Below are 18,635 nucleotides of genomic sequence, written 5' to 3'. Positions count from 1 at the left end.
AATGGTGAAGAATTAATAGATGCTTGGCTTCAATGAAATATTGCAGATTTCCAGTCTATTGAAAAACAATAATGTGCTGTTCCATTTCGTATAATGTAAAGCAGGGCTAGGAAAAAACTGCAGCTCGCGGGCCACATTCAGCCCTCTGGCTGTGAGACAACTGAAGGGCTGAAAACAGTGACCCGTGGGCCCCACCATACCCTCCCCCGCCGCCTGCTTCCCAATGTCACCGCCATGTGTAACCACAGGATGCAGAAAGCACTGAACACATTGGTGACAGAAGGTGTCACTATCTCTGTCTTCAACCAATTAGTGTGAGGTGTTGTGGGCGGGGAGGACGCCGTCGCTGCTGCGCTCTCGCTTACGCTCGGGTCCGGCGCTGCTGCGGCTGCTTGGTGGCTCGAGCGGTGGGCCGGATCCGGGGACTCGAGCGGCGCTCCTCGCCCGTGAGTGAAATGGGTGGTTGGTTTGGGGAATTTAGTCCATGACGCCACCCACGGGTCGTGGTGAAGATAGGCACCACCGCTGCTGGCGACGGGGATCCCGGGAGCATTGGTAGGGAGCAGCTGGGATGTTGTTTTCCCCCTCCGTGGGTAGGGGTCGGTGGTCTCAGGGCCCGGTGATGTGACGGGGAGGCAGGGTCGGTGAGGTGCAGGGTTGCAGGGGCAGCGCGGTGTGGTGACGGATGGCACGGGTGTACTCTCTCAGCAAGAAAGGTACAAAGTCCTCGGCAAACCAAACGGCTGGATGGACGGGTCCCGCAGCCGGCTGCAGTGTCTCTCCCCGGACAGGTGATGGTGGCTGTCTTTCCCTGCACCTTGATGTTCTTCTGCTGACTACTATGGATTCCCAACGGTAGTCCGCTCCCCGGTGTATGGGTACCGGAGGAGCCCGTTTGCCCGCAGGCGCTGGCCCTTGGGTCTCTAGCCTTAGGCGGTAGCTGTTTACCCTCACGGTGTGGGCTGTTGCCTTCAATCGGGACTTTTGCTGTTGTGAAACCCCTGGGGTTCCAGTCACATTCGGATCTGACTATTGACGGCAGCTCCAAGCCTGGTCGGGGTCCGATGTCCCTGCCTGTGTGTGCTGGCTTCACTTCGCTCCCCGGTCGGTACCGGCGGGCCGTCGCCCATCCCCGGTCCTATGGTTCCGCGTTGCTCCACCACTCCTGCAGACGGCCACCACCGTCTGCCAACCTTGCTGTCAGTGCCTGGGCCACAAACCCAGACACCCAAGTGTTTGCTCCTCTCACTTCGAACTCTCCAACTCAACTCTTACTTTTCCCGCCTCCAGGACTGTGAACTCCTCGGTGGGTGAAGCCAACCGCTTAGCCCCGCCCCACCTGGTGTGGACATCAGACCCTGGAGGGAGGCAACTAGGATTTTTGTTTGGCTGGTGTCCCTGTCTAATGGGGGTGGGGGGTGTTTGTATGTTTTCTGTGACGACCTGGCTAGGCCAGGGCGCCACATTCCCCCTTGATGAAATGCAGACCATCCGCGGGCTGCCCATCCATCATCGGTTTTATTTTTTTTTCAAAAACTGTAAAGCTATAAATAACATGTAAACATCTTCAAACATTTTTGGTTAGGACACTTGAACGTTGCACATATATAAAACATTCTTAATAATAACGGACGGACGGACGGATGTCTTCCGCTCTCCCACCCAAGCAACCTAGCCCTGATGCTGCCCCTAAGAAGTGGGCAGCACCCCTTGACCCCAGTCCAGGTTCAGGCTGCCTGAGCAGGAACGGGTACGGTTACTCGCACCCGGCTGTCACTTCAGGGGACCCCACGTCCTTGGGGGACCCATGACCCCCGGAGGATGGCCACCGGTCCTGGTGGTGGCCGGGCCCTAGCCTGCTCTGCTGCGGGCCCTTCCTCCAATCTGCCTCTCCGGAGGTGGCAACGGTTTCCATCCCATAAAACTATTTACAAGCCCACCAGTTCGTGGGTGGCCTGCCAGTTCTCGGCCATGTCCATGAGTAGTCTTTCATGTAGGTGGTACAAACACACAGGGTCCCTCCGGGGACAACTTGCCAGCAACGGCCGGAGTAATCACATGGACAATCAGATGAAGGTTCACGGTTCATTAAAGTCATTTATTCAAACTGCTGAGGGTCCCAACGTGGGACAACTGCTTGCAACGGTGGACCGCTGCCTCTACTTAAGGTCATACTCCTCCAGGACCTCTTCTTGCTCCACATCCAGACGGCTTGGTGGAAGAGGGGGCTGGGGCCGTGTCTGCTCACTGCGGCTCTTCCTCTGCTTTACATCCAGGGAGAACCAGCCCCTCTCCCCGCAGTGGCGGGTGTAAGTCACTAGGTCGCCCGGCAGTAGATCACGACCTGGGTGACCCGTGGGGAGGTATGAATTGACATCACGGCGGGCCACGAATACTTCGGCCTCCAGGCCCAGCTCATAGATGAAGCCAAACCCCCTCCGTTGGTCGAACTGCTGGACTTGACCCTCGTAGACCGGGCCCCGCACCCGAAAGGTGGCATGACGGAGTGCATCTTTCTCTCGGATCACCCTCGCCATCACTTCGGCCCTCTGCTGCTCTCTGGCGGCAATCTCCCGGCCCAACGGGTTCGGTTCCCTATCCCAGTAGGGGGCATCGGCAGACCCCTGCACCCGGGTCGGGCCCCGCTGGACCGCACCCACACCGGCCACTACCGGTTCTCTTTCGTGGGGGGTCCTGCGGTGACATGGCCTGGACTGCGGCTTTGCAGTTGTGGCCCGGCGCAGCCTCAGCCGAGGCGGGGGACTCAGGGTTAGCTGACCTCACTGGTTGAGCCTGCGGGCCAGCAGCGGCCGGTTCTTCCACGGTCGGGCGGACTGCCGGAGCCGGGATGGCTTCAGGTGGGGCCACTTCCGGGGCCGATGGCTCCTTGTCGCAGACGGCTACTTCCCGCGGGGCCTTCCACGGTAGCGAAAAGGACACAGGCCATTCCCGAACAATGCCCCCAGGCCGGTCCTCTAGGGCGGACGGGTTGGCTTCCGCTACCGGTGTTGGGGGTAGCGGACCGAGCGGAGGGGCAACAGCAGCCGGTATGGATGGCGGGGGAAGCAGGAGGGTGAGCGGGCGCAGGCCGGGCCCCTCAGCCGCAGCGACCGGTCCTTCTTGGACATAGGGGCGTGGGTCGCTTACCCGCTCCTCCAACTCTGTCTCCACCTTGCGTCTCCGCACGGCCGCCGCCACTTCCTCTATCTCAGCCACCCAGCGCTCCATCAGGAACCGGACCTGGGCTTGAAGGCGGCAGCACATCTGTGCGGTGCGGACTTCCACCCACACCGCTGTTCCTGGCGTGGGCTCAGGGACTTCCGCGGTGCCGGACGGACGGGACATCATGCGTGGCCGTGTTCCAGGAACCAATTGTTGGCAGAGTCCTGGCGTCCCTGCTTTTATAGCCTTGGCTACATCAGGCAGACACACTCCTGCACCCCCTTGGTACTCATCAGCACTTCCGTTTGTTGGGGGCGGGGCTTCGCTTTCGCACCTTCCCTGCTCGGAGAAGATGCTCGAGCGGGAGATTTTCGCGCCAAGATGGCGGCACTTCAAAATTTTTGGCCGGACACCGCCGGCGGAGATCACAAGGCGCACTTCTACTGGTAAGTAGATGGGTTCAATCCTGTTCACAGCGCCAAGTTGTCACGGGCGGGGAGGACGCCGTCGCTGCTGCGCTCTCGCTAACGCTCGGGTCCGGCGCTGCTGCGGCTGCTCGGTGGCTCGAGCGGTGGGCCGGATCCGGGGACTCGAGCAGCGCTCCTCGCTCGTGAGTGAAAGGGGTGGTTGGTTTGGGGAATTTAGTCTGTGACGCCACCCACGGGTCGTGGTGAAGATAGGCACCACCGCTGCTGGTGACGGGGATCCCGGGAGCGATGGTAGGGAGCAGCTGGGATGTTGTTTTCCCCCTCCGTGGGTAGGGGTCGGTGGTCTCAGGGCCCGGTGATGTGACGGGGAGGCAGGGTCGGTGAGGTGCAGGGTTGCAGGGGCAGCGTGGTGCGGTGTCGGATGGCACGGGTGTACTCACTCAGCAAGAAAGGTACAAAGTCCTCGGCAAACCAAACGACTGGATGGACGGGTCCCGCAGCCGGCTGCAGTGTCTCTCCCCGGACAGGTGATGGTGGCTGTCTTTCCCTGCACCTTGATGTTCTTCTGCTGACTACTATGGATTCCCAATGGTAGTCCGCTCCCCGGTGTATGGGTACCGGAGGAGCCCGTTTGCCCGCAGACGCTGGCCCTTGGGTCTCTAGCCTTAGGCGGTAGCTGTTTACCCTCATGGTGTGGGCTGTTGCCTTCAATTGTGACTCTTGCTGTTGTGAAACCCCTGGGGTTCCAGTCACATTCGGATCTGACTATTGACGGCGGCTCCAAGCCTGGTCGGGGTCCGATGTCCCTGCCTGTGTGTGCTGGCTTCACTTCGCTCCTCGGTCGGTACCAGCGGGCCGTCGCCCGTCCCCGGTCCTACGGTTCCGCGTTGCTCCACCACTCCTGCAGACGGCCACAACCGTCTGCCAACCTTGCTGTCAGTGCCTGGGCTACAAACCCAGACACCCAAGTGTTTGCTCCTCTCACTTCGAACTCTCCAACTCAACTCTCACTTTTCCCGCCTCCAGGACTGTGAACTCCTCGGTGGGTGGAGCCAACCGCTTAGCCCCGCCCCACCTGGTGTGCACATCAGACCCTGGAGGGAGGCAACTAGGATTTTTGTTTGGCTGGTGTCCCTGTCTAATGGGGGTGTGGGGTTTTTGTATGTTATCTGTGACGACCTGGCTAAGCCAGGGTGCCACATGAGGCACAGCAGATGTAATGATGTTACATTATTGCATGTCCTATGCGGAGCATCAGTGCTATAGGGACTGGGGCAGACTTCTGGGGGTACAGGAGCGAGGAGAGTATGTGTTTTTTTTCATGTGTATGGGATGTTTGCATGTAAGTAGGAGGCTATGTGGGGGCTCATAATGTATATAGTCGGCTGTGTGGGGGCTCATACTGTATATAGGAGGCTATGTATGGGCTCATTGTGTGTATAGGGGGCTGTGTGAGGGCTCATAATGTATATAGGAGGCTATCTGAGGGTTCATACTGTATTTAGGAGGCTAATGTAGGGCTCATAATGTAAATATGAGGCTATGAATGTAGTGCCCCTGAACCCATCAGGGCACTACAAGGTACTGCATCCAGCCAAAGATGCAGGGCCCACCCCCATTGACCTGGAAGACCAGTGCCAGTAACAGCAAAGCACATTATAATCCCAGTTTTCCCCCATCCACACAAACTGGTTACAGACTAGACATGGACCCAATGGATGGCCACCCAGGGGGGGAGCCGATCCAGTCCACTAGACAACGACTAGGTGGGAGGGGACAAACAGTAAGAGACAGTAGTAGGAAGTGAGAGGAGACGGATGCAACTGCTCTGATACGGGAGTGTAACGGGGACCTGTGGGCCCAGGCGTGTGGTTGCCAGAGGAGTACGGTGAAGTACTCCCGGAATCATAGTGTCGCGGGCGGGGAGGACGCCGCCGCTGCGCGCTCGCTAACGCTCGGGTCCGGCGCTGCTGCGGCTGCTGCTGTTCGGTGGCTCGAGCGGTGGGCCGGATCCGGGGACTCGAGCGGCGCTCCTCGCCCGTGAGTGAAAAGGGTGGTTGGTTTGGGGGATTTAGTCCATGACGCCACCCACGGGTTGTGGTGAAGATAGGCACCACCGCTGCTGGTGACGGGGATCCCAAGAGCGATGGTAGGGAGCAGCTGGGATGTTGTTTTCCCTCTCCGTGGGTAGGGGTCGGTGGTCCCGGGGCCCGGTGGTGTGATGGGGAGGCAGGGTTGGTGAGGTGCAGGGTTGCAGGGACAGCGCGGCGTGGTGCCGGATGGCACGGGTGTACTCACTCAGTAAGAGATGCACAAAGTCCTCGGTAAACCAAACGGCTGGATGGACGGGTCCCGCAGCCGGCTGCAGTGTCTCTCCCCAGACAGGTAATGGCGACTGTCTTTCCCTGCACCTTGATGTACTTGTTCGACTACGGTGGATTCCCAACGGTAGTCCGCTCCCCAGTGTATAGATGTCGGAGGAGCCCATTTGCCCGCAGGCGCTGGCCCTTGGGTCTCTAGCCTTAGGCGGTAGCTGTATACCCTCACGGTGTGGGCGGTTGCCTTCTATCAGGTCTTTGGCTGTTAGGAAACCCCTGGGGTTCCGGTCACACTCGGATTTGACTATTGCCGGCGGCTCCAAGCCTGGTCGGAGTCCGATGGCCCTGCCTGTGTGTGCTGGCTTCACTTCGCTCCCCGGTCAGTACCGGAGGGCCAATGCCCGACCCCGGTCCTACGGTTCCGCATTGCTTCACCACTCCTGCAGACGGCCACCACCGTCTGCCAACCTTGCTGTCAGTGCCTGGGCCACAAACCCAGACACTCCTCTCTTCAACCTCCTCGACTCAACTCCTCAACTGTTCTCCCTGTTTTTTCCGCCTCCAGGCCTGTGAACTCCTCGGTGGGTGGGGCCAACCTCTTGGCTCCGCCCCACCTGGTGTGGACATTAGACCCTGGAGGGAGGCAACAAGGGTTTTGTGTTTGGCTAATGTTACTGTCTAGTGGGGGTGGGGGTGTGTGAGTGTTATCTGTGACGACCTGGCTAGTTCAGGGCGCCACAATAGCACCTACTGGGCACAGAGCCCTAGGTCAGGAAAACGCTCCAGACAGATCTAATAAACATCTGCACAGTGAGGGGATCATCCAGAACCTCCCTGACCTTAGAAGTCCGGGGGCACTAGCAGTAATGGGAGAACCAGGGACCAGAACGGAACACCGACCCTACAGGGTTCACATCGCAGCCGTACGGACTGAGAGACAAACAGGAGGGGACCCCAAGCCACTCCAAGCCATGGGGACCCAATAACTTGAGAAAGGTGCCGGGGAAAGAAGCCACCAGGTCACCAACTGGCACTGGGACTAAGGGAACCAGAGGTGAACCTGCAGGTGGCGTCACATAAATGACTTTATACCAGCCTTCCTCTAAGTACCAGTTACCACATATAGTGAGTAAAGAGAACCAGTTAAACAGCAACCCCTGTGTGGCCTACCTCATTCCCGCGTCTAACTCCATCACCTATCCCTTGGGACCCCGGCCCTACTTGCGGAGGGCACAACACCCAAGCTGCCATCACATCAACCCCAGTAGAACGACTTTGCAGCGGTGGTTCCATCATCATAACCGCTACCCGCAAGTGGCGTCATGACATAAACTTTATTGAACATTCCCTTGTATATAAACCCCTTTTAAAAGCGCTCCAGGGTCATGGAACTGGGCAACGGCCACCCAGTGACACATCCCAATAGTACACTGCCCGGGACCGAGTACCCCATAGCCCTGGGCGGCACTTGTACTGTATATAGAAGGCTATGTGAGGGCTCATGCAAGATTTAGTAGGCTATGTGGGGCCCATACTGTATGTAGGGGGCTGTGTGGGGGCTCATACTGTATAGAGAGGGCTGTATATGGACTCTTACAGTATATAGAGAGCTGTGACAAGGCTCATACTGTATGTACTTAATTCTGCGCAATATTAAGTGATTAATATTAATTTTAAATAATAATTATAGTTAATATGTTAATGATATTGAGAAGAATTCATTTCAGCCTATTGGTTCAGCCCTCCACAAAAGACACGGTGTATCATGTGGCTGTGACGCCCTGGACTAGCCAGGTAGTCACAGACATAACAACACACACACACCCTCCCGTGGATAGTTCACACCAGTCAGACAAAAACCCTTGTTGCCTCCCTCCAGTGTGTGATGTCCACACCAGGTGGGGCGGAACCAGGCGGTTGGCCCCACCCACCGAGGAGTTCACAGGCCTGGAGGCGGGAAAAGTGACAGTTGAAGTTTGGAGGTGAAAGTGAGAGGACGGAAACTGTTGGTGCCTGGGTGGGGACCCAGACACAAACAGCAAGGTTGGCAGTCGGTGGTGGCCGTCTGCAGAAGTTAGTGGATATCTGCGGAACCGTAGGACCGGGGTCGGGTGGTGGCCCGCCGGTACCGAGCCGGGGAACGGAGTGAAGCTAAGCACAAAGGCAGGGCCATCGGACCCCGACTAGGCTTGGAGCCGCCGACAACGGTCAAATCCGAAAGTGACCGGAACCCCAGGGGTTTCCTAACAACCAAGACCCGACAGAAGGCAACAGTCCACACCGTGAGGATACACAGCCACCGCCATAGGCTAGAGACCCAAGGGCCAGCGCCTGCAGGCAAAATGGGCTCCTTCGGTACCTATATACTGGGGAGCGGACTACCGGTGGGCAACCACAGGAGTCAGAACATTCTAACAAGGTGCAGGGAAAGACAGCCACCATCACCCTGTCCGGGGAGAACACAAACACTGCAGCCGGCTGCGGGACCCATCCATCCAGCCATTTGGTTTACCAGAGACTCTGAGCATCTGTGTCTGAGTGAGTACCACAGTGCCATCCGGCACCGCGCCGCGCACCCCCTGCAACCCAGCCATCCTGCCTCCCCATTACACCACCGGGCCCCGGGTCACCAACTCCTACCGACGGAGGGGACAACATCCTAGCTGCTCACTACCATCGCTCCCGGGATCCCCGTCATCAGCAGCGGTGGTGCCCATTATCACCATGACCCGTGGGTGGCGTCACGAACTATCTCCCAAAACAAACCACCCCCTTTTCACTCGTGGGCGAGGAGTGCTGCTCGAGTCCCCGGGTCCGGCCCACCCCTCGAGCCACCGAGCAGCAGCAGCAGCGGACCCGAGCGTAGCAAGCGCGGCCCCTCCGACCCGCGACATGGCCTCTTTGGAAAATGAATTATCCACCCTGATCTTAAGGGTTTTACCTGGGCAAAATAACCTTTGCTACAAGGACAAGATAGGATAAAAATAACAAGCTCAGACATACTCACTTCCCGGCACCCACCTGGATCCAGCAGAGGTGGCTCTATAGTCTGTACAGTGACAGGAAGCACTAATGTCACCGTTTCACCAGCTGTCAACACACTGTAGCCTGTGATTGGCTGCAGTGGTCAGATGACTTGAGTAGTGATAGAGCTGCTCAAGGTCACCCCATATCTCCATTTCAGTTACAGCTGGTGAAATGGGGACATATGCATTTCTTGTCTCTGCCCATACCATGGAGTGGCCTGCACTGGATCCAGGTGGGTGCCAATAGGAAAGTATGACTAAGTTTGTTATTTGTTTCTATATTCCAAGCCATGGGATATATTTTGATATATTGGAAGAGAATGATTAGAACATGAACAGATAACAGAGAGCTGAACTTAGCCATCCAATCCATCCATACAATACAAAGTAACTCTAAAGCCTGCTTTACACGTTACAATTAATCGTGCAATCGCATTTGCGATCACACCCGCCCCCATCGTTTGTGCGGCACACTCCCCCGTCACACGTACTTACTTACCTTCCAAACGACCTCTCAGTGGGCGGCGAACATCCACTTACTGAAGGGGGAGGGACGTTCGGCGTCACAGCGACGTCACACAGCGGCCGGCCAATAGAAGCGGAGGGGCAGAGATGAGCGGGACGTAAACATCCCACCACGTCCTTCCTTCAGCATTGCCGGCGGGACACAGGTAAGCTGTGTTCATCGTTCCCAGGGTGTCACACGGAGCGATGTGTGCTGCCCCGGGTACGATGAACAACAGGACGTTCGATTTTTAGAAAACGAGCGACGTGTCAACGATGAACGAGAAGGTGAGTATTTCTGCTCTTTCATAGCTGTCACATGCTACGATATCAGTAACGATGCCGGTTGTGCGTCACTTATGACGTGACCAACATATTATCCAGATATCCTGCACACATATACTTTATAACCAAATTCACAAGACAATACCAGCACCGATGGGCTGATAAAGAGCTCCATCTTGTTTTACTAAGATGTCTGTTGTGATGGGTAAAATACCGATTAGAAGAAGCTTCTTTTTTAATCAAACAAAAATGGAATCTATACAAAGTCTCTGAATGCAGCCTTTAAGACAAATATGATGCAAGTGTAACTAACTGATGCATCCATTAATCTAATGCAAGAGACACCCCCAATAATTGATCTGAGGACGTGACAAATTTAATTGTGTGTGTTTCTTCCTTAACCTCCACCAACCTTTCACATTGTATGCATTTTTGGCTGGTGGAACATTTATAAATAAGTTACCATGGGAAGCCCTAAATGGCAGGACCTAAATAATACAATACCAGCAATGCGCTAAATATACAGTTAGGAACTGTAAAGTGATCAGTCAGCAGGTTTTTGCTGCCTCATTTGAAAGCAGCATGATGTAGGAAAAGAGATCCTGATTCCAATGATGTATCACTTAGTTTACTGGGTGTAACGGCTCTGACACAATCATGGTTTTTAGATTTAGCATAGCAGCAGAACTGAGAAAATTGCCCTGCCCACACCAAGCTCTTTATGTACAATGTCTATAGACAGTGAGCTATTTATCACAAGAGGTGGTGTGCTGAACCAGGACTCATATGCTGCAGAGCCATATTATTACAATGTCATTCAGAGCAGAGGCGCGAGATCTCGTTTCAATATGTGATCATGTCATCCAAGTCAATCAAAGCAGGAGGACGCTATTAGCAGCAGAACTGAGACAGCTGTCCTACCCACACCAAGCTCTCTATGTACAATGTCAATAGACAATGAGCTGCTTATCACAAGAGGAAGCATGCCGGACCAGGACTCATATGCTGTAGAGCGACGTCATTACATTGTCATTCTGATTTTGGCACTTGCGCAGTGATGTTCTATGTTCAGCCCACAGAAGGGCAAAGCAGTGGCGCGAGATCTCGATTCAATACGTCGATGAGCAGGACACGTCATCCACGTCAATGAAAGCAGGAGGACATGATTAGCTGCAGAGTGAAGGCACAGGTGCCACAGCAAGGATGCCCATCGGACTGGACCACCCTAATTTACATACTGCGCAGAAGCATACCAAATGGTATTTTGGGCGCTATACAGGGGGACTCAAGAGCTGATAGACTTTTGTGGAATGCAGCAAAGGAACAGTTCTAGACGATTGCATTAGTTTATAGGCTCAAGCACAGGAGTGAGGATAATAGAGTCATTGTGCCCTGAAAGTTTATTGGCCCTGCTTGAATGGCAGCCAGTTTGTTCCTCCTCCTTTATGGCTGTGTGGTCTGGTGCTGTATGTCAGACAGGTGGGGAAAGCACAAGACTTGTGAATCCCAACATACTAGCACTTCACCTGACTCCTACTGGGATTGTTTTAATCTTGTGATTTAAATAAAGTTGTGGACATTTTGACAACCAAAATAATATGTTTTGGGGGTCTGTCCCATATCCAAAGTCAAGGAATAATATGGTCAAAAGGATTTGCTTTACAAAAGTAGACAGTCAAGTAAAAAGTCAAAATGAATGTATTACTTATTTCCTCTTAAGGCCGCTTTACACGCTGCGATATCGGTACCGATATCGCTAGCGTGGGTAACCGCCCCCATCTGTTGTGCGACACGGGCAAATCGTTGCCCGTGCCGCACAACATCGCCCAGACCCGTCACACTACTACCTGCCCGGCGACGTCGCTGTGACCGGCGAACCGCCTCCTTTCTAAGGGGGCGGTTCATTTAGCGCCACAGCAACGTCACTGAACCGCCGCCCAATAGAAGTGGAGGGGCAGAGATGAGCGGGACGTAACATCCCGCCCACCTCCTTCCTTCCGCATAGCGGCCGGGAGGCAGGTAAGGAGAGCTTCCTCGTTCTTGCGGCGTCACACAGAGTGATGTGTGCTGCCACAGGAGCGAGGAACAACTTTGTTACTGCTGCAGTAACGATAATTGAGAATGGACCCCCATGTCACCGATAAGTGATTTTGTACGTTTTTGCGACGATGCAAAATCGCTCATAGGTGTCACACGCAACGGCATCGCTAATGCGGCCGGATGTGCGTTACGAATTCCGTGACCCCAACGACTTCGCATTAGTGATGTCGTTGCGTGTAAAGCCCCCTTTACTCATATAGTGCTAACATAAAATGCAGCAGAGTACAGCAGTTGCCATCACTCACATCAGTCTCAATCCCAATGAGGTTTACAATCGAATTTTTTCTGTCTCACGCTCTATGGACAACTTCTTATGGATGTAATTAACTTCTACATGTTTTTAAGTGCGAAAGCAGTGTGTCTGTAGAGAAAGCCACATAAATACAGGCAGAATATACAAATTGAATCCAGATGTTATTCTTGATTAGATGCTGGTACTGCTGGCCAACATTGATAACCACTGAGCCAGGCAGAAATTCTTCATGAGTATCCTGTGAGTCTGCAGATAGGCTGCTGTTTATAGTAGCCTGTACTAAGAGGCAGCATTTACAAGTAGTGATGGGCAAACCCGAACTGTAAAGTTCGGGGTCTGTACCAAATACATGACCCCCGAACACAGAGTTCTCAGTCAACTCCGTGTAACTGTTTGGATTCGGCCACCCATATAATTTAAATAAAGGAAAAATAAAGAAAATAGGGAATAATGCAGAAGCGTTATACTTACCGAGTCTCCTGAGCGGCTGTAACACTACTTCCGGGTCCACACATTATCCCTCATACATTTCTGAATGGTTGCAGTCATACTGTTCCCCCACTCTCTGTGACAGTGCCTGTGATTGTTTGGAATCCCACACCCTGTCTGCGTATCTATAGTGTAAAAATAAATAAATTGGGGTAGGGTCCACCCATATTATGATACTCACACAGATAAAACATACAGCTACAGGTTACAGCCCCGAGCTGTGTATCAAAATAAGAGGGACCTCTTGTGGATTTTTTTAATTCATATTATTTAAATAAATAATTTAAAAAATGGCGTGTGGTTCCCCCTAATTTTGGTACCCAGCCATGATAAAGCTGACAGCCGGGGGTTGGTATTCTCAGGCTGGGAAGACCCATGGTTATTGGCCCCCAGTCTAAAAGTAGCAGCCTGCAGCCGTCCAGAATTGTTGCATTCAATAGATGCAATAATTCTGGCCCTTTACCTGGCTCATCCCGATTGACCTGGTGCGGTGGCAATCAGGGTAATATAACGGGTTAATGACAGCTCACACCTACCAATAAGCACAAACACCAAAAAAATCCTTTATTTGAAATAAAATTCAAAAAACTACACCCTCTTTCTCCAATTTATTAAACCCAAACACCCAGTTACATCGTAATCCCCACGAGGTCCCACAACGATCCTAGCTCTGCTACATACTGAAGTCACAGCATGTGAGCACAGAACATGACCGCACACTGTGGCTTCAGGCAGAGACTGACTGAGCTGCAGCTGTGAGTGGTGTTGTTATTCAGTTTATCTTCGTCAAACAAGAAAAAAGAATGTCATATTATTAGGATCACCATCAATATATGCAGTCTAACAGTCTTTATCGAAGTACACTCAAAAATCACACGAAATGCATAATTTAAAAACAATTAAAATACATCAAGAACATGACTAGGAATCCCTTAACAAAAAAACTATGGGTATGAGATGAGTATTTATCCACAGATATGAATAATTTATACAAAAACTTACCACAGTATATGTAGCACTATATTGACTGTAATAGAAGACTCGTAGGTGCCACGTAATTATTTTAAGGCTTCAAACTCTACTCAAATTAATGATACAAATACTGTACTTCCAATTGCTATGACACAAAAAAACAGAGCCCAATCCCTATAAGGGATTGAAATAATTAGAGCAGTAACTGTAATGTGCTGGTGCCACCCGTGGGTAAAGACCAATAACAACCACAAATAACATAACTCATGCAGCCTTTCCCAGCCATTTGTCACAGCATTCACATATCATACGAGAAAAGTAGCAAATATAACATGTCACATACTAACATAGTATGAACTACGACATCTGCACTTCATATGACATTTGTAAGGCGTTACGTTTCCTTAAGTAATCAGGTGGCATCTTTACCACAACAGGGTCAACAGTAAATGAGCTAATATTTGGATAGTTCAGGAAGTATCAGTTCGATTTAGGTGAAAAGACTTTAATATATGTAAGAGTGTGGCAGACCCATATATTCAGCCCTGCTCTAATTATTGGCAATGAAAAATAAAGCAAAGTACTATACTTAGCTATATCCGTTGGTCCAACAAATTTCAATAGGTTGGTCCTAACACATGTCATGCCACCCTTCCATTCAAATTGGGGCTTGGGACACTATTCTTATAACAGTTGGTATCTCAGTGATGGGACTCCCTAAATAATACACTTATTACCAGGATATTCAGATTTAGGGCCAGAACATAAAAGTAAATGTTTGCACCAGGTCACAGAAAGCAAAATTACTAGTGATGAACGAATGAAAAAAAAATAAAAGCATGACTCGCATGACGGACACATGTTTAGCCAAAACAAAATATACCAGTATATAGACAAATGTGAGTGTCATGTCCCATGACTTCAGAATTTTTCAATGTTTCCCTTGTTGTGTATTGCCTTTCTGTTGCTAGGCAGCAGCTTTGACTTTCCATGTATTTTGTCCCTTCCTCCTCCCTGTAGTTCTGTGAGGTCAGCAATCCCTGCCATTGTTCTTCCTGCAGTGTTTTGTATCAGTCATCATCGTACATGTAACATGCTGCCTGCTCTCTGAGAAAATCACTCTTTTTACCTGCTGCATTTATCATCAATACAAGATTTTCAGTTAAAGCATTCTTCCTTTTTTGGAGTTTTCTTGCAATGAGATTGTGGCCAAGTTAAACTATCTAAGGAACCACATTACTGCCATTGAAACAATGTATAAAAAAATGAGTTACTTAGAGCACAAATTGGCCAATTCATGAGAGCCCTGCAGCCAGGGACTAGGCGTATCTCTTTGCTTGGACTTGGTCTAAAACGGCTCTATCTGGGCTAACAACCTTCATGGGCAGATAGAATCAAGCTAGCCAGGAAAAAGGCATGTTAGATTAGGGTCCCAGCAACAAAACAATTGTTTAACAGAGCTGAGAGTCCTCAGTAGTTGATACCTTTTAATGGCTAACTGAAAAGATGGTAATAACAGCAAGCTTTCGAGACTACTCAGGTCTCTTCATCAGGCATGGTATAACACAAAATCTGAAGAGTCACATATTTATACACCACAGGACATAGAATGGAGCAGTAAAGAAGACAAGTTATGTGAAGCAGAACTCTCAGCATGGCAAGGGGAAAAACTGTTGTGGCAGTAAATATTGCAGCAGTTCATAGATAAGGAGTTTGAAAGTTTTATTGACCTCTGATTAAGGTCTGGTCCAGAGTCGTGATGCCCCCACAACTGGTCCCAGCAAAGAAATATACATTGTCGCTGGCTGCTGGGCTCTCAAGAATTGGCCAATTTGTGTGCTAAGTATCTAATTTTTATACATAGTTTCAGTGGCAGTAATGCAGTTCCAAAATTCCTAGATTCAATATTTTCATATTATAGTGCTAAATATCTTATTTGTTCACACAAAGTTCCTAAAAGAGTAATGCAGTTCCAAAATGTCTGTGTTCAATGTTTGCATGTTTGCATTTCAGAGTGCAGCTGTATATATTTTTCTAATTATATTTTAAAAAGGGCATTTTTTCTATAAAATTCAAATTTGACAGTTTGCTTGAATTTATATGAATGTGTCTCATTATGTTCTGAGGACTTGTGACCAAGAGCAAAATAGGCATAGAATAAAAAAAGATATATATTAATATTCACTTTTCTACTGCACTCTTATCATCACAGCTCCCTGTTTAATTGTTCCAGTCTTCCTTCATAGGCTGCTGGTTGTCTTCATGCCATGGGACCTGTCAGCTATCGTTGCATAAAGCCTCGTCAGTTTAGGCCTTGTGATGTCATGATGTATGTGGGAATGCAACGTTATGATGTAGCAAGGCTGGATGGGTGCCAGAAGTGAACAAGACCTAACGGGATCAGTGGTCTAAGGCTATGTGCACATGCTGCAGATTTGGTACAGAAATTTTCTGCACCAGATCTACATGCTGTGACAAAAAAAAACAAGTCAAACCCGGATGTGGTTTTTACACGGCATTGATGAGGTTTTGCTGCAGTTTTTTGGGCCATCAAGAAAGTCAATGAATTGAAGTCAATGAATGAAAAAATGCTACTAAGAACCCTTGCACATGCTGTGGTTTTCGACATGTTTTTCACAAATCTGCATCAAAATCTTCATGCCTCTCCTGAAGCCAACAAAGTCATTGGGATTTTAGATTTGCTGTGCACACAGTGCGTGTTTTTCCGAGCGGGTTTTGGTGCAGAAAAAATCTGCAGCATGTCAATTATTGGTCAGGTTTAGCACCATTGTTTTATCAAGTGACTGCAATTCATTCACTTTCTTGATGGTCTAAAAAAATTGCATCAAAACCTCATCAAACTGCGTCAAAACCACATCCGGTTCGGACGCTTTTTTTGCCATAGCGTGCAGATCTGATGCTGAAAATTTCTGCACCAAATCTGCAGTGTATGCACATAGGCTAAACCTGACCAATAATTGACATTTTTCTGTATCAAAAACTGCACGGAAAAAAATGCACGATGTGCAGAGAAAATCTAAAATCCCATAGACTTTGCTGGCTTCAGGACAGGCATGCAGATTTTGATGAAGATTTCTGAAAAACTGCAGCGTGTGCACAGGGGCTAAAGAAGACCCTGGGCTTGTTAATGAAGACCAGACCAGAACAACAAAGAGGAGCTGTGCATACAAGGTGAGGGGGTGGGGAAAGGTAAATATTCATGTTCATATAATTATTTTTTTGATCCCTATCCAGACTTTTTATAGTCAGCAAAATGGCTTCCTACCACCATTATGCTGGATTCGCACAAACCAAATCACAAAAAAAAAATTGAGGTGAATTTCCACTTTGCTACATAAGAAACCACAGCAACTGCATAGCTCAAGACATAATATTTATCGTGCCTAAGTATTAATGTTTGACAAATGTTACCAAATTACAACCGACTAGCCATTTCTAAAACTAAGATATTTTTTTAAAAAAAAATCACTAATATTTTTTCAGTTACCATGGCGATGTTCCTTGCTAGTGATCTCTTTATAAAACAGTGACAGCTTATGTCCTGAGGAGAGATTATATCGGGTCATAGGCAGCCGTAACTGTCCACCCACTGGAAAATAGAAACAAGGGACGACATTTGAAAAACGAGTTACGCTTTTAACTGAGGCATAATGAGGATATAAAAAAATGCCGTCTGCTCCTCTGCAGGGCCAGCCGCAGACTGAACACGCTTACATTACAGGTATCCATTATGTAATAAGGAGATTCACTGCACAAAGAATAATGGATTGTCCTACAATTATGCCAATTTCTGAGATAGGTAAAATTGTATAGGGAAAATGCAGCCTGGAGTCACTGGAAAATATTCAAAGTGTAACCGTCATTTCATTTGTTTTTCTATCAATCAATAGTACAATATGAAAAAAGAAATGTTTATAATATATCTTATCTTTCTCCTCTTGGATGGATCATTCATTCTCAAAATTCTCAGGTCAGGGGTAAAATCTGTATTCAGTGAATACAGATATTCCCATTAATGAGGTCAGAGAAAGTTCTATGGACTATTGACTGTGTCTACCTTTACTCTCCCCCACCCCCTTTACCCTCTATAGAATTTTAGAATTATTCCTCATCTCTATAATGTAAAAATCTGTCTTCACTGAATACAGATTTCATCAATGAAAAAAAGCTAATTTCCCGACTAACATACAGTATATTACAATGCTACTTATTTTCATGCGTACTAATAGGGATGATGGAATACTTCGATTATTCGGCTTCGCGAATATTTTCCGAATACCTCGCCACTATTCAACTATTCGATGCGCAATGTAAGTCTATGGGAAGCCCGAATAGTTCCGAATAGTTGTTATTCGGGTTTCCCATAGCCTTACATTGCACATCGAATATTCGCGAATAGTTGAATAGCGGCGAGGTATTCAGAAAATATTTGCGAAGACGAATAATCGAAGTATTCGATCATCCCTAGTACTAATGTTTTATGAAAGCATTGTTAAATGCATCATCCAAAAATGGAAGGGCTATGGCATAACTGCAAACCTACCAGGAAAAGTTAAAACAGTGTTACTTTTGTTAGAATCTTACACATAATAAAATATTCATGTTGTTGTTATTATTTTAATATTACTATTATTGTTTATTTACTCATAGCATTAAAAAACCTTTGGAAATTTGGTGGTGTCCAGGGTCCTGATGATTGTGACATGTTGTGCATACAGTGTCATGTTTCAGGTTGGTTTGGAGTATAAATGAAACAGATGTGAGCAATGTAATTGCTATTACCAATGCTTCTATTTCCACACTAAACCACCATGTAATGTGTGAGGCTAAGCTTTAATGGAAATTTGGCAACCTTAAAGCAATTTATGAAGGACACTATAACATGCACTGCCCACCCTATGGTATTTCATTGTACATATGAGCCCATCTATCACACCCTAAAATGTAGACATACCACACTCCAGACCATTGAAACTAATACAAACCACACACAAGCATCAGTCACTGTATATTATCACTGCATAAGGGCATTGCAATACATAATAAGGACACTATAGGCAATAAAGGATGAAGCTAT

Source organism: Anomaloglossus baeobatrachus, chromosome 3 (genome assembly GCF_048569485.1).
Source record: "Anomaloglossus baeobatrachus isolate aAnoBae1 chromosome 3, aAnoBae1.hap1, whole genome shotgun sequence".
NCBI classification, from domain to species: Eukaryota; Metazoa; Chordata; class Amphibia; order Anura; family Aromobatidae; genus Anomaloglossus; species Anomaloglossus baeobatrachus.
The sequence above is the reverse complement of the archived record's forward strand: the minus strand, read 5'-3'. Positions refer to the sequence as shown.